We start from the raw sequence: 19,903 nt of genomic DNA on the forward strand, positions 1-19,903 counted from the left end.
ATTATTATTATTTTTTGTGACAGTCAAATCTCAGACCAGGAATGCAGTCAAGTCCCTTTGTGTTAATTCTTTCTTATTTGTTAGGTTCTACTAAAGGAGAGGAATTTACCTTTTATTAATTTTATTTTGGTTTTTGATCCTTTTTATTTCAGTCACCAGGAACTATCAAGTATTTAACATAACGATAAATCTAACATTTGAAATGGGTTTTCTTCTAAAATAATTTTTTTTGCCATTTTTTCTTTCTTTAAATCAGTGAGGTGTATGTTATGTTTTTTTTTCTTGTTAGTTAATGAATGCTTTGTTCTAACAGTTGAAACTGACTGCCGTCCTCATGGACACACAGAGCACATAATCAGTGATGTGCAAGAATGCCTTACATACCTGAACCCACAGAGTAACATGTTCTCTCTGACTCCTTTGTGTTTTGTTCTAATCACTGCAGCCCCTGTCCCTGTACAGACATCACGTACACCACATCCACAGACTGTAAACGACAGAACATGTTGTATTTTGCAAATGACGTATGTTTATTTTTCCTTAGCCTGAAACCTTTAAAATGAGTCTCAGCTCCTTAACCTTGTAATTGATTGTGTCATTTGTACCTAATGTATGATACTGCAAATAAAGAAGAGGCTAAATGAGCTCCATGCCTGTGATGTTTTTTATGTCTCGAGTGCATCATTGAAAACATGGATCTTCCTTTAGTTTTTGTATCAGCTTAGTGTTTTTAAACAGTATGTTGTGTACCTGTGCATAAAGCTTAGAGTTTGTGTTGCTTTCATTGATCATGTGCATTCTGGGCCTTTCCACTGTCATCAGTAATTTTCTGTACCAGCAAGTAACGGTTTACCAATAATGGACACTACTACACAATAAATACATAGGTAGTATGAATCAATGTATTTTTAATTGTGAACTACAATACTACAATGATTAGCTTCACAGGTGCATGAGCAACAAATAATGCAAAGAGCCAGGTTAAATGAGTTTAATACAATTTTTGATCCAGGCTGCCAAGTCCTTCCAACCTCTTTACCTGGGGGGAAAGAGGAAGACACCAGCATGCCCTCTGTGAGTGGAGAGGAACCCTGGAGAACATCCTCAGCTACAGTCCAAAAGTAAAAAGTACTGGTTTTAAAACTACTTAAAGTATAAAAGTTAAAGTGTATTTTTATTTGACTAGTTTATTCCCCTCACACATACGCCCTGAAATGATCAGAGAGAAGGATGGTTTAGAATTTTAGGATGTTCAGCTTTTTGTGCGTTGGTTTTGATCATATCCTAAAATAAAAATGTCACCGTGTATCTAAGATTTCCATATGCCTCCAGCAAAATGTACTCATAGGATTAAGCTGGAGGCATATCCAGGGCTTTCACCTCAACAAGAAGTCAAGTATATATGAAGCAGAGCCTATAGCTCAGTTAATTAAAAGCACAAACTTTCTGTGAGCGTTAGCTCGGCTGTATAATGCAAACACTAAAAAAACAAGGTTTCTTTTGTTATAACAAAACTGCACTCCTGACTTATTGAAGCTGTTTCTGTTAGTTTCCCATCCAGATGATGGCCTGGAACAGACCAAGGAGAACCGTCCATGCTGTCCTTCACTGGGCACAGCGAGCAGTCAGTAAGTCACCAAGAAGCAAAAATCCATTTTTTTCCTTATTTCTATTGATTACTGAACCACTCCCACTAATTTTCTTTCACCTTGATGTCTGCATCATTTTGGATACTTAAATTCAGTCTGAGAGTCTTCAGAAATCACCTGATTGACTCCATCTGTCTCACTGCTTGCTTAAACGAGGACACGTAATTAGAGCTCATTTCTGGCAGGAGGCCATTAGGTGCTGTCTGAGTGGTAAGATGGGGTTAGTGACATTTTACAACAACTAAATATTGTGTTGAAGCTGTTTATTTGAACCAGTGACCACAGCCGAGATAAACAGAAGACGTTGGAGATGGAGAGTTTAGATTTATATGTTTGTGGCAGCTCCAGCAGGATTAGGTTGGTACCAAGAAAAAAAAAAACAAGTAAAGAATCTGTATGTCTAGGATCATGAGGTCACCAATAAAATACAGCTGGTCACCCTAAATCAGAATTGCCCAAAGTGGGGCCCGTGGGCTAAAATTGGCCTGCCAAGCCATTTGATTTGGCCCACCAGCAGTTGTCCTGGCTAATAGGTTGTAATCTCCTGTCTTATGTAGAAACGCTATATTTCCACTTAATCTTTTCAACCATTGGTCCAACTATATAAAATATAACGCAGCAGTTTTAACTCATGTTACTAAGATCCAACATAAAATAGAAGTAACTACAATAGATATGAAGATTAGAGTTAAGCACATTTGCAGCTTTATGACCAAAAATACTCAAAATTTAATTTAAGAAAAGTTCCATGAGCCTTTAATGTCCAAGCATATGTCAGATTTTCTCCACATCCATGGGCTGAAAAAAAAGTGGGCCATCACACTGGCTGCTAGCTTAACCATAAAAAATAAATCAACTTTACTCAAGGAGTATTTGCATTTCATGTATTATATGCATTTGACCCATGGCCCTCAGACTGATTTTAATTTTGGCCCTCTCAGGGATGTTTGGGCATCCCCTGCCCTAAATGAACAAAAACATATTAGAACAAACTCTAAAGTGGAATTCTATTAATAGGCTAAACCAGGGGTCTGCAACTTTCATGATCAAAAGAGACATTTCTGCTCCTTGGTTCACTAATAAAATGTGTCCAGAGCTGCAAAAAAAGCTCCAAACATGATTATCAACTGGTGGACAATGGGCCTTTTCAAGGCCTTTTCCAGAACCTTTACGGCCAGTGGAGGTGACATTATAAAACTAAAAAATGTATTGTAAATTGTATTATTTATTATTATATTTACACATCAGGACAAATGAAAATACCATATTCATGTAAACAAGAAAAATATTGTATATAATTTATACCAAATTTCATAGAAACTACAACTGAACTGTTCAGACATACTTTTTTCAAATTCTTATTATTATTTATTCAAATTATTTAAAGGTAATTTTAATGGATTTCAGAGAAAGAAGTTGGATTGTTTAAGTAAACAACAGGCTAGCATGAGCTAGCATGTTTCACTTTTTGTATTAGTAGTATTGATCACGTATTTGCATACAAATTCACTTCTGTTGTGAGGTATAAAAAAGTATTCTGTTATGTTTGGTCACATTTTCAAAGAGTCGCAGCAGGGGGACCAAAGAGCCATATGTGGCCCCAGAGCCACAGGTTGCAGACCCCTGGGCTAAATGTTTTCTACTTATCTGTCCAAATCCTGACAGAGCTCCCATCATTTTGTAAGGCTGAGGTCAAGCAGTTAAAGTTTAAGCCCTCTTTATGAATCATTTACTCACAAATTCATCTAAAATCATACAAAGAAGAAATGATGCTTCACTGTAGAAAATAACATTTTACCATCTGTCCATTGTTTGTTTTGTGGTCTTCGCAAAGTTTGTAGTGTTTTTTATGTTGGTTAGAGAATGGTAAAACTCAAATAAGAGTTCAGCAGCTCTTCTATAACAATCATTGAGCTGCTTTTAAACTGTTTTAGTTAGCTACTCAGATTAATAGTGCTGCAAGCTGCATAAATAAATCCATGTAAAGTCTTCTAAAATCTATCTGATTGTTCACTCTGTGGATCAGCTAGTTACTTTCACCCCATCCTTTAGAAAATCACAAGAAGTCTTCATCTAATGAAAATTAATTTATATGTTTGTGTAGATTTCATGCGGGCAAAGGAGGTAAGTGTAACAGGATTACTTTTCAGTGTAGGCTGTTGTTTTTGTTCTTATTTAGATCCGCTAAATAAATGTTGAAACCCAAAACTAATGCTGCACGTTTCAACAACAAGCTTGGAGTTTTGTGAAGGAATCCCCTGAAAACCTTTATATTTTCATGTTCACAATTTTGCAGCATTGAAGCGTGTGGTTGTGTTGTGCAAGAAGGAGGGGAAAAAAAACAGCAAAGGTGAGGGTGAAATCTGTGTACAAACGCATCTGTAAAAGAGAAGTGATGAAGACTGGAAGGGGAACAAATGGATCTGATCACGTTCCAATCAGGTCAACGCGCAGTTGTGTGAAATGCCGAGTCAGAGCCAAGCTACTGACAGCTCCTTAATTCACTCCCACTCATGATCAGTTGTGGTGGTTAGTCACATGCATGCAAGGAATGAATGTCCATGTTTAGAAATTGATATCTAGATACCAAATGCTGTCATGAGAGCTTTATTTTATATTTAATTTTAGCTCGGATGAACTACATATGCACTCGTATTTTTCCATTTTCTGTAATTGCAGTACAAATGGTTCTCCTCCCCTCTTATGTGAAGGCACATCTGCAGGCTATACAGTCGCCTACATCTGCTTTCAACAGAGCAGATGTCACAGGGCAGAAAGCTAATGTGAGATAAAGAAAAAGGAAGCGGATTCGTGCATCTCTTATTGCAGATTACTTCTATGAAAGTGCATCGCTCAGCACAACAAAAACTAATGGAAGATCAAATTGAAATATGAAAAAAAAAAAACAAGGAACAAAGTCAGAAAATTAAAACCAAACAGCAGGAAATTAGTCAGTTGTAATTGTAATTACACACATCTTCCTACTGCTGATTTATTTGCTTTTAAAAAGAGTGTCTGATAAAAACAATTGACAGCTGGTTTTGTGTCGTAATAAAATATAAATGGACTGCACTTATATAGAGCCTTTCTATCCATCCAGGACACTCAAAGCACTTCACACTACACTGTAAAAAATGAAATGTTGGATTTACTTAACCATGTTATGTGACCTGGTTCCACTTAACTGAGTTGAGTAAATTCAAAGCAATATACCAGTTTTTTAACCAAAGAACATGAGTATGTTGCTTTGACTTTACTCAACTCAGTTAAGTGGAACCAGGTCACATAACATGGTTAAGTAAATCCAACATTTCATTTTTAGAGTGTACAGATATTCAACCATTCACACACACATTCACACACACTGATGATGGCAAACTACATTGTAGCCACAGCTGCCCTTGGGCACACTGACAGAGGCGAGGCTGCCATACACAGGCGCCACTGGACCCTCTGACCACCATCAGTGGGCAAGGCGGGTAAGGTGTCTTGCCCAGGGACACAACGACTGAGTCGACTGGACGGGGGATCGAACCAGTGACTGGTTCCAGGACGACTCCCCTAGCCACTCTACCACAGCTGCCCCATATAATTAAAAAATGAGTTAAATGGGGAATTATGTCAGACATGAATTATATTAAATATGAAGTTTTTGATGGCAGGTTAGAAAATATATTTTAATATGAGGCTTACAGAGAGAGATAAAATCCTCTGTACCTTTTAGTTAAAAACAATCAAAGGTCACCGAAATAATTTTTAATACATTTTGTAGAGATTCTGTATCTTTTACTTTAACACAGTACTTTAACAGCTCTTACGTGGCAGGGTGGAGTCGGATTCACTCACCTGTTGCTGTTGAGGCATGCAGGTGTGAATCATGAGGACAACTGAGTTTCTTGAACATTTAAGTGTGTTCTTCTAAGTACCTTTGTGTTTTATCAGCAATCCCGTCAGTCCCTCTCTGGATGTCTCTGTCCTGGGTTGTCCACTGAGATACACAAACCTACCTCTGCTCTTCATCTCCATGGGTCTGGTACTGAGTCCTCCACACTGTCACACTAATGCATTACAACTCACATCTCCTTTCATGGTCTGTGGACATCTGTTGGGTTCACCATCCTCCTCTCAAAACCTGGAACCATGGTTAAAGAAGGGTTTTCTCAACTCTTCCCAACAGATCGCTGGCTCCCTGACTTACCTGTTCACTTTGTAAATAAATAAACTTCCTGACTGTTTACCTTGTCTGCTTCACTGCATATTTATTTATTCTGGGGTGTTTATAGTTCAGATTGTCACATTTCACTCCAGAAAGCCTTGATAGTCTTGAGACTTCATTGCACCTGCACAGATTCAATACATCCTTTTAATGTTTTACTGCAGGTATCATGTTTTCTTTGTAAACATAGAGCTCCAGTTTGACTTATATGTCAAACACATTTCCCTAGAAACTTTGTCTTGTCACTATACAGTTTTGTAAAAATGTGTTGTCCTCTTTGGGTTCTTTAAATACAGGTGCTGGTCATAAAATTAGAATATCATGAAAAAGTAGATATATTTCAGTAATTCCATTTAAAAAGTGAAACTTGTATATTATATTCATACATTACATACAAACTCATATATTTCAAATGTTTATTTCGTTTAATTTTGATGATTACAAATGACAACAAATGAAAATCTCAAATTCAGCATATCAGAAAATTAGAATCTTGTGAAAAGGTTCAAAATTGATGGCACCAGGTACCACACTCTAATCAGATAATTAACGCAAACCACCTGCAAAGGCCTTTAAATGGTCTTTCAGTCTAGTTCTATAGGCTACACAATCATGGGGAAGACTGCTGACTTGACAGTTGTCCAAAAGACGACCATCGACACCTTGCACAAGGAGGGCAAGACACAAAAGGTCATCGCTAAAGAGGCTGGCTGTTCACAGAGCTCTGTGTCCAAGCACATTAATAGAGAGGCGAAGGGAAGGAAAAGATGTACAAGCAAGAGAGATAACCGCACCCTGGAGAGGATTGTGAAACAAAACCCATTCAAAAATGTGGGGGAGATTCACAAAGAGTGGACTGCAGCTGGAGTGAGTGCTTCAAGAACCACCACACACAGACGTATGAAAGACATGGGTTTCTGCTGTCGCATTCCTTGTGTCAAGCCACTCTTGAACCACAGACAGCGTCAGAAGCGTCTTGCCTGGGCTACAGAGAAACAGGACTGGACTGCTGGTGAGTGGTCCAAAGTCATGCTCTCTGATGAAAGTAAATTTTGCATTTCCTTTGGAAATCAAGGTCCCAGAGTCTGGAGGAAAAGAAGAGAGGCACTTCATCCACGTTGCTTGAAGTCCAGTGTAAAGTTTCCACAGTCAGTGATGGTTTGGGGTGCCATGTCATCTGCTGGTGTTGGTCCATTGTGTTTTCTGAGGTCCAGGGTCAACGCAGCCACATACCAGGAAGTTTTAGAGCACTTCATGCTTCCTGCTGCTGACCAACTTTTTGGAGATGCAGATTTTATTTTCCAACAGGACTTGGCACCTGCACACAGTGCCAAAGCTACCAGTACCTGGTTGAAGGACCATGGTATCCCTGTTCTTAATTGGCCAGCAAACTCTCCTGACCTTAACACCATAGAAAATCTATGGGGTATTGTGAAGAAGATGCAATACACCAGACCCAACAATTCAGAAGAGCTAAAAGCCACTATTAGAGCAACCTGGGCTTTCATAACACCTGAGCAGTGCCACAGACTGATCGACTCCATGCCACGCCGCATTGCTGCAGTAATACAGGCCAAAGGAGCCCCAACTAAATACTGAGTGCTGTACATGCTCATACTTTTCATGTTCATACTTTTCAGTTGGCAACATTTCTATAAATCCTTTGTTTTTATTGGTCTTCAGTAATATTCTAATTTTCTGATATGATGAATTTGAGATTTTCATTTGTTGTCATTTGTAATCATCAAAATTAAACGAAATAAACATTTGAAATATATGAGTTTATATGTAATGTATGAATATAATATACAAGTTTCACTTTTTAAATGGAATTACTGAAATAAATCTACTTTTTCATGATATTCTAATTTTATGACCAGCACCTGTATATGTTTTGCTCAAACAGACCAATGGTGCGAACTTATGACACTGATGCAACTTGACCTTGGATTTCATCTCTTTTGAAGTTGTTCTGAGCTCTTTGGTAGCCATTTATATTATCAGTCTTTTCAACATGGTCACATTGTGGACCTTTAAACGTTTCTATGAGTAGCTGTAAAATCAGGGTAACATTGCCTTTACCAAAAACATCAGTTATTTTAATATAAGATCTGCTTTTATGGGTACAGTTTTAAGTTAAAAGTTAGATTTTTTTTTTACTTTTTTTTTTTTTTTTTACAATGAGACGTTCATTAGTTCAATGTTTGAACGATGTTAACTAAACCAGCGCAGGCACGTGTTTGAACGGGAGTTAAAAATACCCCACAACATTTGAACGCAACATCCTCCTTTTTCTTTGTCTCCCTCCGTCGAACACCTGAGACAGGCAGCAGAAGAGTTGGAGCACGTGCAGCGCATCGCGCGCTCAGTTATTTCTCGAGTCCCACAGCAGTCGGTTCTGACTTCACGCGCGCCACGCTGAGCGGCTGCACGAGGAGGAAGAAAATAATAACAACACAAAGGAGGACATAAATAAAGAGGGAGAAGCGCTGCTTTTTTTTTCAGCAAGTCTTCATCGCGAAGGTAAATTTTGTCGTCTTTTTTTATTTAAGCGTTTAATTTAAAGATAGGTGACTTGTCGACTTCCTTTTGCTTGTTTGTTTTTGTTCAGAGCTGCGAGCGTTTTGTTTGTTTTGCGCATCCTGTGAGTCTCGTAATGCCAAATATACTCTTGAAAAAAATAACTTCTGGCGCTAATCCTCCTGGAAGCTGTAAAAACGTGCATGACTTGAACAAAAACTGATCTTCAGGTCAGAAAAGATTGTTTATCAGCAAAACCACTTGAGATGAAATTGCCTTGTCTGTGTTTTGGATTGAACGTTATTTTTGTTAAGTCTAAATATTTTTAATTTAAAATAATTAAATTAGGATTTTTTTCTGCGACAATAGACAGCTCACATTTGTTCTTCAAAGTTTCAGCAGAATGTGAGACATGAAAAGTATGAAAGTAACATTTCTAATACAGAGCTTCTGCTTGTATAAAGTCACCTGTATGAATCCTTTGAAACTTTTCATTTCATATGGACATACAGCGTGTGTTTAGTCTGGAACTTATAAGCAGGAAACTGCTGACAGCTGCTGAAGTCTCAGCTCAGTTCTTCTTTTACATTCATTCTTCATATTTTGGAGATACTTTTCGCCTGCGTTGTCCTTAAAAACATCCTTGAGTTTTGGTAATCTGCAGTTATTCTGAACTCTCACTGTTTTTGTGTTGCTTTGATTAGGACCGATGCTGACTTTAAATTGCTTCTTTAATTTCGATCGGCGTCATATCCTGGATTTCAGTGACAACCTTCCCATCATGGCTGTACAGGACAATAACTGCCACTTTCATGCGTCTTGTATAGTTTAAATTATTCAGCTGCAAACCTCTTCACCTCCGTCTTTGTGTCTTGTTAACTTTGCAACATGGATGTTCACGGTTGTCACTTCTGCCAGCAGAAAAAAACAGAGCTGTAGGGCGGCTTAAATAAAACGTGTGATACAAATGTCACACTGAGAAACAGGGACATTTTCAAAGGTTCTTTAGCAAATAAGACAGATGATTTATTTATTTATTTATTTATTTATTTATTTATTTATTTATTTATTTATTTAGACCAAATAAATCTATGATGTATATAGCTGGTAAAATATAAGAGTGTGTAAAGTAGAAACACCATTTTGATTAGCACAAAGCCATCACATCAAAACGAGGATTAAGTCTAAATGTGGTAAATGGAGAAATGGGCAAACATAGTGTTTTGATTAAAACACTTACAAAAAATTGAATTTCTTTCAAATATAACAAATAAATGCCTTATCAGTGTTTCATTTGAATGAACTGTGTGAAATATAATCATAAAAAATTTTTGAAGCACTTTCTTGAGCAGTTGAAACAAAAAACCTGATTTTGAGGAAAAATCCCACTAAATTTTGAGATTTTCCCTGTGAGCTAGAAAAGTTTTTGTTTCTTTCCACCTGAGAAATGTCAATATTTAAATACTATTTGGATTTCCTTTTCATAAGGAAATTAAAAAGTCCTCATTAAAATGGCATAAAATCAGGATTCTGACCAAATATTAATGTATCATCGTAACCAACAAGACAAATTAGGGCATATCTCTGATTCTGTTTATGGTATCAGAATGATCCAGGTGTCAAAATGTAGCTTTAAAGCCAGAAATCTGAAAATGTGATGAGGTCATTTTGACCAAATTTGACTTAATCCTCATTTCGATATGATGGGTCAGAAATGTGATTGGATTGATTTTTAGTTGTAACATCTTCAACAGTTTCTCTCAGCATTCACATGATGGACAATAACAGTAAACTATTATGTCTCTTAATGCATCACGTTACTGTTTTGGCTGCCCATAAATGACTAGCTCTAATGAGCATTTTATTTAAAATTATGTTTGTAAAAAATACACAATAGTCGCTTGTGATCACAGCTGGAGTGCTGTCGGTGCCTATAGCGTTGTTTAATCCCTGAATAGGATGTTTTTGTGCGTTATTTCATTTTTCCTGTTCTTCACGGCCACTCCAGCGTATAAAAATTCCCCGCCAAATGGAAAGCAGTGTTTCAGGACTCTCATCAGTCCATCCATGCTTGACTAATTCAGAGGCTTCTCTGCATTGTGTTGCTTGGCGACAGGGCCGTCCGTGTCAAGCTCCTCTAAACAGCAGAGACCTGTTCTCCAAACAAACTCTGCTAAATGGATGTCAGTGGTTTTGCTATAGGTCAGTTTTCTTGCCACACTTAGTGGAGCGTAAACCCTTGAAAAAACCGCGACAGTGTCTTTTCTTAAAATGTGACACAGTATTACATTTTTTAAAAAAGCTGCTTAACGTCTGACGCTAGATTTATCTCTGTAAAATAAAGAGGTTAAACAAATGACTGCTGTGTTGCTGCTGTGAAAGGTTTTGTTTCTCCTTGTTTGTGTTTTCAAGAGAAATTAAAGTTGACAAGAAACCTCAGAAGACTTGTGTCATGACTCTCCCTGTTGGAGAAAGTGCCCAAGGAATGACAGCTCAAAGTCAAAATTGTTTGCTAAAGACATGAAGGAACTGCCTGCAGAGCAGCTCGTGAAGCGTGAGCCAGTCGTTGCATCAGGGTAAAATAATGTGACATTACAGAAATGAGATGAGCTCTATTTCTCTTTCATGCAGACTGACCACAGGTCTTGGTATGAGAGAAAAGAGACCCTTTTCCTCCAACAGTTTCCATGCAAACATGCGTGACAAGCCCAGGATTGTACACGAGTTATGTGATTTTAATGCAAAGAAGATAGGAGAGCAGGACAGAAAAATCTCCACTTCAGTTTTTCTATCTGGTACCTGCACCGTCACCATCTCTCTGCTTTCTGACTGCTGTTCGCTCGGCAGCATCTGGCTTGAACCACGGTATTTATTCTCTTACTGGGTGGGCGTGCCCTCAAGGGTTTGCTGTTGCATCACCGAAATTAGATGACTGAGAAATTATTTTAGCTTGTTAGCCTTCATCTGGAGGCCAACTCAAAGTTAATGAGCCTCTTGGACAAAGAATAAAATCCCTTGCATTATAACTTTAACAGTTTGAAACGTTTTACATGTTAGAAAGATATTACATGTTAATAGTTGCTGCACAGTTCTGATTGGTAAAACCTTTCGATATGAAAAATGTATAGATGCTGTGAGTTTAAAACACTGTTTTATTTTAAAAAAAGTCTAGAAAACAAGTACCTGCCAATAGAATCAAAACAATAAGGCACTCATTGATTTCTACTGAAATAATGTGATTTGAACTGATGAAAAGCTGAAGTGTTTTTGCTTCATACGCAATATAAAAAGCCTTCAATTAAAAAGAAGCATCTACTAATTTGAAGATTTAGTTCAAGAGATTTGATTTTTCAGCAAAAACAATCAGTCCAGATCTGTTAGTCTGTCAAGTCTTTCTGCCACATTACTGTTAGATATTTTGGTATTTTTTATATAGTCTTGATGGGAGTGAGTTCAGTTATACTGGAACTGCCAGTGCTGAATGTATATTAACCTCTTGTTCCTGAACCATGAATAATGGAGGCTGGCAGCTGTCAGTGCTTAGCAAAGGAGGCAGACTAGTGGAGGAGCAGAGTAAGACACTGTGTGTGTCATCAGCCTCAACCTGAACAGCTTTTATTGATGGGAAAGTTAACACAAAAATAAACACTTTACACCAGAAACCATGGTTCTGATACACTGATATTTAAACCCTTTTCTTGTGGTCACCAGTTGTTTGAGTTTTCTGTGTTTGCTCATTAGAGTGATGTAGATGTTACACAGATTAGAAGCTGTGATGCTAAAGGAAAACTCAATCCAGGATTGTGATACAAACTAAAAAGTATAATCTTCTGATTCTTATTAAAGTCTAAAACTCAAACCTGCCTCAGCTGAGGCCACTGACATTAAACAAACTGTCTTGAACACTCAGATTTTTTTAAGAGACAGGTAACCTTTTGAAGAAGTGAAAACTGATGTTGCTTCAGGAGCAATAAAATCAAATATAAATAGGAAGTGTACACCAAAGACAGGAGCAGTGTTGATTTCTAAGATTGCAGGCATGAATTAAGTGGGTCGTTATTCTCTTGGACCATCAAACTCTCTAACAGACTATGCAGCGTGCGTGATTCTTTAACATTTCACTGACAATGAAGAAAACACAAAGATGGCAGTCTTAAAAACCAGAAGACTATCCATTGACTCGTTTTATAAACTGCCACAGGATGAGGAGAAAAAACGACAGGAACAGGCTTTCTGTTAATGGATCCAGGCTGAGTGGATGTAGAACAGGACAGTGTGTGCTGTGCAGTGAAAAAACTCTTGATACCAAAGTATACGGATCGATCCAACAATAATTATACTACAACCTCAAGTCATGCAGTTTAAATTTCATATCTCTGCACCTCTTTAGCTACAGAGCAGAAATCCAGTTGCTTCAACTCTTTTATTTTAATTTTCAATGTCTTGGATACATGAGAAACCACATCAACATATGATATTTTAGTGTCAAATTGTATCAATACTAAAGTTACTAGATCGAAACTTCAGGTTTTTTTTTTTACTTCCTGCACATTGCTCTCGTTCCACAAATACACGGCGCACTGGAGCAGCCAGGAGCAGGTTGAAAAGGAAACACTGAGGGAAAACAAGCATAACTATTTAATCAGCTCTGACTGCACAACAACAGTGTGACGTCACATCTGCATGTGGGTCGCATCAGTGTCCTGGAGAGTTCACACTGTAGTCTGATGGAGGTCACATTTGAAATATACTGTGAACATCCACATGAAAACAAATTGGATTTGAGCAAAAAGAATTGAATTAAGCATTAAGACCTGCAGTGTGAACGTAGCCTATGATGGACGTGCAAAGTGTCCTGGTGGCTCTCACACAGTGACACCAGCTAACCATGATCAGCAAAGACGAGGCAATAAAGTGAATAGATGGTTGTTTTGTGTCTTTTCAAGATGGCTCTTGTGGAACGGGCTCCCAAAGAAGAGCGGGCTCTTTCCTCTCCCAAATGATTTTTAACTTAATATCATCTGAAGCCTCATTTATTAAGCTTAACTTGGCAAATATGAATGCTTTGTGTGTTTATGAACTAATAACTTATTAACATTGGGTATTTGTTATGTTACAAAAGCAGGCATCATCATTTTTATTTAATATCTTATTCAAACTTTTGATTTTTATTGAATTCATCAAGTATGCAGGGCCCTTGAGGGGACAGGCTGAAGCCGACTCGCACTTGATGGGAGTCGACTCTTCTGATTCACTACTTCTGAGCATTTATAATCACTACAAACAACAAAACCTGACTGCCTTAAGCCCGAGAGTGAAAATATTGTAGAATCTATAAAAAAAAGATAAGAAAAAAAGTTTAACAAAAGGAAAACACCAATGGTTGATTATCTTTTTCATTCTGTTGTCCCTGTTTATTTGGCCTGTGAGGTGGGGAATGACAAACCTGTAAAACCTTCAATGGAAAACACAGAAGCCTTGAATTGGTGAACAGTGGGTGAGAAAAGCTCATCAATCAGCTGAGTCATCGGAGAAATGATGACAAAATCTGCAGCAACTTTTAGAACTGGTTCATGAAGTGGTGGCACAGATGGATGAGCTAGGATGGGGGTGTGCACTGTGCGGGGGTTGGGGCGGGATCAGTGCGGGATTGACACTGGTGAGACAGTCCTTCTGGCTGTGATTGGCTGTTTCAGACCAGGAGGGGTGTATTTCTGCAAATGGCTGTAGGACCACTGAGAGAACACACAGGAGGGTTATTTTATTTTTTTCATGAATTATCTGTCTCGTATTCTACTGTCAGGACATACTGACAGTTTCAACAAATACGTAAAAGTCATTTTTTAATGAAAGTTGCCTGCTGCAGCGTTAAACTGAGATAGACAAAATAATTCTAACTAACTTATTAGGTCAATAAAAACAGAGTAAACATCTTTACATTTGTTAAATCTTGTCAGCAGGATTTGTGTTGGCCTCCTCTGTCTTTTGTGAAATGTGCAGTTTGTTTTTACAACTGTCACTTTGTGGATATTTGTGGTCATCAGTGATTTCTGAATGTATGGTTCGAAACCTTTTCTTTGTGTGTTACATCTGCTGAGAGTATTAAAGCAGGACTCAGCAGCTGAGAACAGGAGCTGCCACGGTGTTGATGCCACAGCTCCACTCTGTCACGCATTAGACCACCTCTGTCCTCGGGCTTTTCCAGCCATCCCCAGCAACGTCGCCCAACGGGAACTAACTCACGCAGTGTGGGTGTCGTGTCCACATCAGAAGCAACAGAGGGGGCTGCACTCACAGCCACACTTTTACAGCGACAGGAACTAGGTCAATAAGCATGCCAAAAGAGATCTGCACTGTGACACTGAAAACCCCTCACCAGAGATGGACAGATACGCAGATTCGAATTAGGATGTCCAATTACGGAGTTGTTTGCTGTGACATCTCTCACTTTATAGAATGTCTCACCATATTTAGCTCATTCTTTAAAAGATTATTAAGTTTATATAGACATTATTGTCTTGATAGCAGCCCACTGATGTGTGAGATTAAGCAAAACCTTTGAAATCACTCATTAGTTTGAATAAAATTTCCATATACATTTTTTCACAGCTGTCGTTGTTTTTTGGAAACTTTATCAGAATGGTGGACCCTCAGGTTGTATTCACACCAGGAAAGTCCTTTGATCCACTTGTTTTGTCTGGACCAACTAGTGGACTTTATTTATTTATTTGCTTTAGTGCAGATTGAATTCACATTGTGCCTTATGCAAATAGACTATAATTAATAAACAAAGCCACGCAGATGTCGGTCATTGCTCCCACTGGACAGAAATGACAGGGGTCCATTTAAAGCGGACCAAATGTATCAGGTGAAAACACCTGATGCATTTACAGTGTGTTGCTTTTTCAGACCAAAGTGAATTTGCAGCATATAGTACTTAATTTCTCTTTTTTTTCCTGTCATGCGTTTCTGTATTTGTGCTGTGAGCTACTTGGATTAAGGTTGACAGGAGGCTGCATGCACATTAAAGAAGTAGACAGGAAAGACATTGGCCTACTTTTGGTGAGAACATGCCCTTTACTCCGGCAATGATTTATGGACAGCAGCCCTGACTTGATCACAGCATGTCCTCTGAGCCCTATGGAGAAGATGCTCTGTGTTTTCTTAATGGTGGAAAATGTAAACATTTTTGTTAGTTTACCTTAAACACGTTTAAATATTTTTTTGCAGTTTAACAGTTTGTATAATCAAATGTAGTTAGACCCATGAAAAGGTATTTCAGCAAGTCCATCTTGAATGAATTTCGAAAATGTCATTTTTATTTTTTCACAAGAAAGTAGTTTTACAATTGGTGGGAAATATGAATATTATTAATTTTAGTCTACAATCACCTTTTTTTAAATTACAAACTAATGTTTATTCAGGAGACAGAGCCTTTTGTGTGCTACTTTGCAAGAAGAGATCCCGAGTTTTAGCCCTGGTTGCTTTGAACATTTAATGAAAAACACGTCTGAATGAAGCTAATATCCTTTTCCCCCAGCTGAGATCAGTTACCATAAACAGTCTTTTAGAGACCAGATCAATGAATAAAATGCTTAAAATTCATGAGGGGTTGAATGTTGTGATGTTGTTTGGGTGAATGAATGCTGTCTGATGGATGGTGCTCCAGAACCAACTTTAAACAAAGGCTGCCTTTGTTTAATGTATTTTTGTACGGTTTCTTTACTTTCTTCTATTTTTGTTCTTTGATTTTTAATATTAAACTTCAGAAGAAGAAAAAGCTAAGTGAATCAGACCTAGTTTAGAAAAACATCTTTTATTTTTTTATTGTTAAAATATAGTCTTTTGTCAGTGTTTCTGTAATGTAGTTTGGGGGGTTTCAGTTGTACAGCAGATGAATATTAATTGAAAGTAATTTTCATTGGGAAATAAAAACAGGACACGAGAGATAAACGTTCCTGCTTTTGGTCCATTTGAAGGTTTTTCAATTTTCTGCACTAATTTCCCACAAAACCCCTGTTTGTTGAAATGCAATACAAAACATGACTGTGTGTGGTCTTACAAGCAGGGAACAGTTTAATAAGTTTTATAGACCAAAAGTTCCCAAACCTTTCCATTCCATGGCCCCCTTAAACAGCACTAGCTTCTGCCTGGGGAGCCCGCTTGCAAACAATGCTACAAAATATGTAAAGAACCATCAACTTTAAAATGTTTTTTTCTTTGGTCTTAACATGGTTTAAACAGTGTGTCATATTCCCACTGAAAATAAATCAAACCTAAGCTCTCTTAAATAATTTTTCAATATATTATTATAAATTATACTTTAAAATAATGATTGAAAAGAGATTTGATTTTATGATAATGATTTAAAACGTTAGATTTTTTTTATTATTGTTTTGTCTTTGTATTTTTTATTTCCTTACTCTCCAGTTTTAAGAGGCTCTCCTAGCGGCCCCCACTTTGAAAACTACTGTTAGCTCCCATCCTTGGACTCAGTGATGTTCCAAACCTCTCCTGAAGTTCTATCCTACATCTGCTCCTATAAAGAGTTTACTTTAAAACATACAGAAACCTAAACGTGACAACCATCAAATTTCATGGATATTTGACCTGAAATCTCATTTTATCCATTTGGCTGGATAACTCTGCGTTTCAACTGTGTCACAGACCAACAAAGAAATCAAACTTAGCCATACAGAGTTAATTTTTAATTTGTAATTCAAATTGCTATAATGGTTTTATGTCACAAGGCTTCATCTCAGAAGCTAAATGCTCACTTCTTAACGTGTGTTTATGTGTGTTTCTTGCATTAATCACTTGAAGAAGCTTTCTGGGCAAGTGCAGCAAAGAAGATTTATTGAGTGGGAAACACCCACAGTATATTGATACTTGATACTAAATACTAAAAAATCTTTCGACACAATTGATCACAGTATTCTTCTTGAAAAATTAAGTAAATATGGTATTAGAGGATCGGCACTACAATGGGTATCTAGTTATTTGAAAGATAGGAAACTGTTTGTACAGATAAATGGTGTAAGGTCTAAACTTGGTAATATCACATGTGGAGTCCCTCAAGGCTCTGTACTGGGACCTAAGTTATTCATTTTATATGTGAATGACTTAGTAAATGTGTCAGGACTTTTCAAATGTGTTTTATTTGCTGACAATACAACAGTTTTTTTGTTTAGGTAAAGATATAGAAAAATGTTTGAGATGGTACAGAATGAATTTGAGAAAATACAAAGTTGGTTTCAACAAAACAGACTGTCATTAAATTTGGATAAAACAAATTACATGATATTTAGTAATAGGAAGACAACTGTTGATTTTTCATTCAAAGTAGATGGTACTGAGCTCTGTAGAGTCAGTGAGGTGAAATTTCTGGGTGTCATCATTGATGACAAGCTGACATGGAGACCTCACATACATTATTTAAGAACCAAAATATCTTAATCTATGGGAGTACTGTATAAAGTCAGGGAGTTATTCAATGACAAGGCTCTGCTTGTGTTGTACAATTCAATAATTGTTCCACATTTAATTTACTTTATTGAAGTCTGGGGTAAAGCTTGCAAAACAATTACAAATCCAATTTTTATTTTACAGAAAAGAGCCATGAGAATTGTCGCGAGAAAAGATTACAACCATCCATCAAATACAGTATTTTGCAAATTGAAATTTTGAAATTCCATGATTTGGTTAATTATAATATTTTACTGTTTCTGTACAAGGCTCATAAGAACATATTACCTTCCAACATTCAGGCAAACTTTGTAAAGAGAGACAGATGTTATTATCTAAAGGGGCTGGAACTGTATGTGAAGCCATATTTTCATACTTGCTTGAGAGAAAGATGTAATTTAATCCAGGGTATAGGATTGTGGAATGGTCTGGAGGATGATCTTAAAAATGCCAGATCAATGTATATATTTAAGAGACAGATAAAAGCTAGTTTTCTGAAGGTATATGAAAGAGCAAAATGTGAAACTGTATGAATTGTTGTTTGGGTTGATGTTTTTATCTTTATTTTTATTTTTATTTAGTATTGTTTTGTAAATTATGTTTTCTTTGAAAAGGGGCAGACATTATGATTTATTCTTCGTCTGCTACCTTTCAATTTATTGTGATGTTTTGATTTGTGTATTTTCTTAATTTCTATTGTACAGTATACAGTTATTTTGTTTTTAATGAAATGAATACGTTTTTTGAATTGAGTTGAAAAAAAATAACTGAAAGTAGCTCCTCAACCACGAGTACCTGATTTAGGGGAACAATTCTGCATGCATTTTTGGTCAGTCACCAGTATTCTCTCTGGAACAACTTGTCATTCTGTGATTAGTTTGAAAGTAGGAGAAAAGTAAAAATGACTTCATATAAAGGCTCTTCATAGCTCATTTATTTTCATCTTAAGAACACCAACTCTCATTAAAAATCCCTTGATTCACACGTCTTAAAGCAAAAACTGATGTTAAGTCAAAGATGAAAAAAGAAATTACGGAAACAAGACTGTTTTTTTAACTTAAGAAACGGTTTTCTATGAGTTTTATACAAATCAAATTAATAACATTGAGGGGTTTTCTGTGACTTCTATTTATTTTTCTATTAAACACTGAATTCATAAGGTATTGACTTAAGTGAAAAAAAGAAAATTTGTTGAGCCAATATGAAACAGTTAGGTATGATGTATGAAACAAACAGCTAATAGAGAAGTACTTCATTGCTGCAGAATTATTTGTTTTAGTGCGTTCCTCAAAACACCTTTTTCAGCCATGAGTTCCATCTTATTTATTCTGCTTTTACAGTTTGTGGAGACACTTCCTTTATGCTTCCAGCTGACATTTTAAATGACGATGTCACAGCTTTGCTCTACTGGGGTCTTTATATCTAGTCATGATGCAGAAAGTTAGTCCATTCGAAGCAGATGTCGAATGCCGAGTTCAAAATTCTTTCACACGTTTGTTCCCTCCATCCTCCCAGTTTCACTCTTGCATTCTTAGTGTGACAGCATGCTGAGAACTCATTATGTAGAATCACTTCTTTTCACCCTGCGCACAGTGCTCCCAAGGATTCACTTTCCAGAACATGCGAGGCTTTAGTTAGCAACCGATCCATGGCTTTTATGTGAGGCACTTTCAAAAGACGACACATCCTTGACACCTTCTTCTTCCACAGCTGCGTTCAGCAAGATGAATTCAAATGAGAATAATGTGAGGGGTTAAAGAAGCCCAATTATTTAGACAGAATAAACTTAGTTTTGTTAATTTTACCGTAAGCATTATCGGTTTTGTATGGCATTTTTTGCAGGCAGCATAGAAAGCAAAGTTCAGTCAAGGAAATGTTTTGTTTTATTCAATGTGCTTCTCTTAACAAGCCTCAACATAAATTAATTTTTAAAGTGAAGTTTAGTTAGAAAAAGCTTTGCTCAGCCACAGAAAGATCCCCTCTTATTTTTATTTCTGTGTGTGTGTGTGTGTGTGTGTGTGTGTGTGTGTGTGTGTGTGTGTGTGTGTGTGTG

The 19,903-nt window shown here is 37.0% G+C and overlaps 1 protein-coding gene across 3 annotated transcripts in view; it reads left to right on the plus strand.

The window, feature by feature from the left end:
• The first annotated feature begins 8,061 nt into the window (after positions 1–8,061).
• Positions 8,062–19,903, plus strand: part of LOC106523250 (voltage-dependent calcium channel gamma-5 subunit) — a 24,409-nt gene continuing 12,567 nt past the window's right edge. The window contains exon 1 of one of the 3 annotated variants that reach the window (XM_014016628.1): positions 8,062–8,388. The gene's annotated coding sequence lies outside the window, so the exon portion shown is untranslated. The remainder of the gene's footprint in view (positions 8,389–19,903) is intronic. The other 2 variants (XM_014016625.1, XM_014016627.1) reach the window with 2 other exon arrangements.

This window comes from Austrofundulus limnaeus, unplaced genomic scaffold (genome assembly GCF_001266775.1).
Source record: "Austrofundulus limnaeus strain Quisiro unplaced genomic scaffold, Austrofundulus_limnaeus-1.0 Scaffold149, whole genome shotgun sequence".
Lineage (NCBI taxonomy): Eukaryota > Metazoa > Chordata > Actinopteri > Cyprinodontiformes > Rivulidae > Austrofundulus > Austrofundulus limnaeus.